The following is a 4,090-nucleotide window of genomic DNA, read 5'->3' as shown; positions in this document are numbered from 1 at the left end:
TAAATTCATAATAACTTTAAAATAAAAATAAATTTAAATATTAACATTAATTATAAAAAATATTACCATATCGCTAAAATGTCTGGAGATATGATCAATATCCAATCGCAACAGCATTTCGTTTTCCATTATAACTATAGACAAAACAATATAATTAGCAAAAAAAATTAATAATTCTAAATAAATAATAATTATATAAATATTATTTTAATAAAAAATAATATTTACATAAATATATTAATATAAAAAATAATAACTATTTAAAAAAAATAATAACATAAAAATAAATTTCTTACCACTAATAACAAATTTAAAACTCAAATAATTGGAGAATTTGAGTTATATAAGAGAGGAGAAGATGATTTTGGTGTGAAGAATGAGGGATCAAACGGTGTTAGAAAGGTAAAATTAAAATGTGTAATTTAGCCCAACGCAAGACATGTTGGTCCATGTGAGATAAGGGTGAGTTCAAGTTTTGTCACTCATGCCTTTTCCCTTCCCCATCTCCTTTCCTCTCACGTGAACCTTTATATATAAACCCCATATTCCCCTTCCCATACATGCCCACCCATTAGTTCTCAAGAAGAATATATCTGTTTGGCCAACGAGAAAATAATGGGAAAAGATCAGCAAGATCTGGGTTTAAGTCTAAGCTTGAGCTTCCCTCAAAAACCATCGTCAGCTATATCTTAGTCCATCTATCGTTCTATCTTCTGCTTCTGGTATTTCTTTTTCTCTTCTCAGCTTTACATTTCTTTAATTTGTTTTCATTTCTTAAATTTAATCAAAAGTTTGGGTTTCGCATGCAGATTCTATCCCGGAATCTTCGCCGGTCGAGAGTACTACTAGATCGTTTCTCAGAGGAATCGACGTGAATAGGCTGCCTTCGACGGCCGATTGCGAAGAAGAAGCTGGTGTTTCGTCGCCAAATAGCACGATTTCGAGTAGTGTGAGCGGGAAAAGGAGCGAAAGAGACGGGAACAAGGCGGCGGCGAGCTCGAGCTCGAAAGAGCTTCCTCTCATGGTATCAGTGACGAAGAAGACGGTGACACTTCGAGGAAGAAACTTAGGCTTTCTAAGGGCCAGTCAGCGATTCTCGAAGAATGCTTTAAAGAACACAACACTCTCAACCCAGTAAGTAGATTTGATTTCCGATAAAGTTTCCGTTTGTTCCCGAGAAAGGGAAAAAGAAAATACATATTGATGTCAATGAATATGTCTTTTGCAGAAGCAAAAGTTGGCTTTGGCAAAGCAGCTGGGTTTACGACCTAGACAAGTCGAAGTTTGGTTCCAAAACAGAAGGGCAAGGTAATTAAATTTAGTTCATGGTAAACTAAGTGATTAGTACCCTGTTTAGTATTTAAAATATAAGTTTTTGATATGTTTTACTGTTTAAATTTTTAATTTAAATTTTTAATTTTTTTTAACATTTAACTTTAAATCTTGAACGATATACTAAAATAAAATAAAATTAAATAAAATAAAAATTAAATTTTATATAATTTTACATAATATTAAAAATTTAAATATTAAAATATATAAAAATAATAATAATAATTTATATACTAAATGTATAATTTATTCTTGTAGTTCTACTCGAATCTAAACTTAATAGAGATCTTTAAACATATATATTGTTACTGAAATTTCTTTTGGTTTTCCTTTCGCAGGACTAAGCTTAAGCAAACTGAAGTTGACTTCCAGTTCCTGAAGAGATGCTGTGAGAATCTGACGGAGGAGAACAGGCAGTTGCAGAAACAAGTACAGGAGCTGAGAGCACTGAAACTTTCCCCACAGTTCTACATGCAAATGAACTCACCTACCGCGCTTACCATGTGCCCATCATGTGAGAGGGTGGGCGTCCCATCAAACGCATCATCCACCGTTTATCCACGGTCTCATCACCAACTAGTCCAATCCCAACACCACAGGCACCACGTCCCAATCAATCCTTGGGTCTCATCTGCCCCCATCCCTCGTAGACCGTTTGATGCACTTCGTCCTCGATCGTAATTACCACCAAGCTCCAAAGGACATTTCGGTCAAAATGCCCTTGTTCAAAGATTTCTAGGTCTTAAGACATGTTCAATTAATTTTTGGTGTTAAATTAATAATTAGTGAGGCTAATTGAGTCTTAAGTGTAAAGTGTTAATTCAACCAAAGCTTTTAAAAAGCACATGTTGCGTATCAAATTTCACTTCCAATATACAAGGGATAGCTCTCCTTTTTTCTTTTCTCTGGGTTTTCCTTTAAAGTTCCAATATTCGAGCGTGCTTGAACACAATTATCTTTAATTAGACGTTTGATTCAAAGTAGGGATGGAGTCAGAATCATAGAAAATGAGGTAAACTAAAATTTAAAATCTTAATTTAATATTTTCTTATATATATTTTTAATAATAAAAATTAAGAGGACAGTGACCTCGAAACAAAGGGTATTTTCGTCCCTGCATAAAAGATCATCCATGGAGATCTATGTTAATTTATTCCAAATAACTTGTTTATCTGCCTATATTTCATGGGGATTAGACGAGTGTACAATTTTAGGGTGGTCACCCAATGTTCATAATTTAATGGAATTGATATAAATAAAATTTTAAGGTGGACAACTGATAGAATTAATAACTGATAAGAAAACTTAGATTTTTGGGTGGGCACGTGTCTACCCTCACCAAACTATAACTTTGGTACTGATGATCGTTAATTGATATCAATGCTTTTTTTGTCTATTAGGTGGTAGAAGAGGGGTGAGCGAAGGGGATAGAGGGGAAGAGTCCATATTTCTATCTTCATATTGATGGAAAGATTTTTGACTTTTAATACTGATGTCAGCTATATAATTATTCCTTGATTGATAAATTTAATGGTTATGATTAATTTATTATAGATTTAATTTCTGGTGCTTACGTTGCCTTGTTTGTTTGTTCCAGCTTAAGGGTTTAACCAACATTCTGTTGCAAAAAAAAAATAACCCTAAATTTCCCCCCAAAACAATGTCAATTGCTTCACTCTTCCGATTGATTTCACTCGCAAATTACCCTAAACAGTCCAAAGTTTTCACTTTTCGATTCATCTCGGCCAGTTCTGCTGAAAATTTATTGACCATTTTAGAGAAAAAAAACAAAGCAACGTGGAGAAAACACTAGCTTCAGTCGATGCCAAATTGGACCCAAACTGTGTCTGCGAGGTGTTAAAAAGGTGCTCCTTTGGTATATCTCAAATGTGTCTGAGGTTCTTTATATGGGCAGGTCTTCAATCAAATTATAGGTATAGCACTTTTATGTATAGCAAAGCTTGCGAATTTTTTAAGATTAAGCAAAACCCATGTCTTCTTTTGGATGTTATTGAAGCTTACAAGGTGGAAAAGTGTTTGGTTAATGTTAAAATGTTTAAGGTGGTTTTGAATATGTGTAAAGAAGCTATGATTGCAGATGAGGCTTTGTTGGTACTGAGGAAAATGCTCGAGTTTAATTTACTTCCAGATACTACTGTTTACAATTTGGTTATCAGGCTGTTTTTCGAGAAAGGGGATATGGATACGGCTGATAAATTGATGAAAGAGTTTGGTTTGAGTGATCTTTGCCCTGAAATGATTACATATTTTGTGATGATCAAAGGGTTCTGTAATGCTGGTCGATTGGAGGATGCTTGTGAGTTGTTTCTGGCAATGAGGGGGCAAGGGTTTTCTCCGAATTCTGTGAAGTATTCCGTGCTTCTTGAGTGTATGTGTAAGTATGGGAGTACAGAGAAGGCAATGGAATTTTTCGGGGAGATGGAGAAAGCACGTGGGAGTTGTAGTCCAAATGTCATCACATACACATCAGTGAATAAAAGCTTTCGGCACAGAAACTTGCTACAGAGAGTACTTGCCTCGGACGAACTATTAGCGTGGACATCCATGTCCACTGAAAACTGCAGTTGCACAACACACGATATGTTGTGTAGGTACCGTTTGTTCCCTTCATGTATTTTCTTCTCTCGCACATAAATAAACTGCGTATAATGTTTCTTGAGGTTGAAGCAACCATGTCTGTTCTTTTTAATCGAACAAAAGATGGATAATAAATGTTTGAGGGTCAAGTGTATATCGT

General features: G+C 34.8%; 2 pseudogenes; both read left to right on the top strand.

Annotated features, from left to right (window-relative positions):
- Positions 1-586: 586 nt before the first annotated feature.
- LOC120200021 lies at positions 587-2,228 on the top strand (annotated as a pseudogene).
- Positions 2,229-2,974: 746 nt separating this feature from the next.
- Positions 2,975-3,987, top strand: LOC120200057 (annotated as a pseudogene).
- Positions 3,988-4,090: the final 103 nt, after the last annotated feature.

The sequence above is a fragment of the Hibiscus syriacus genome, unplaced genomic scaffold (assembly GCF_006381635.1).
Source record: "Hibiscus syriacus cultivar Baekdansim isolate YM2019G1 unplaced genomic scaffold, ASM638163v2 tig00005929_pilon, whole genome shotgun sequence".
NCBI lineage: Eukaryota > Viridiplantae > Streptophyta > Magnoliopsida > Malvales > Malvaceae > Hibiscus > Hibiscus syriacus.
Note: the sequence above shows the minus strand (reverse complement) of the source record. Positions and strands in the feature narration are given on the sequence as shown.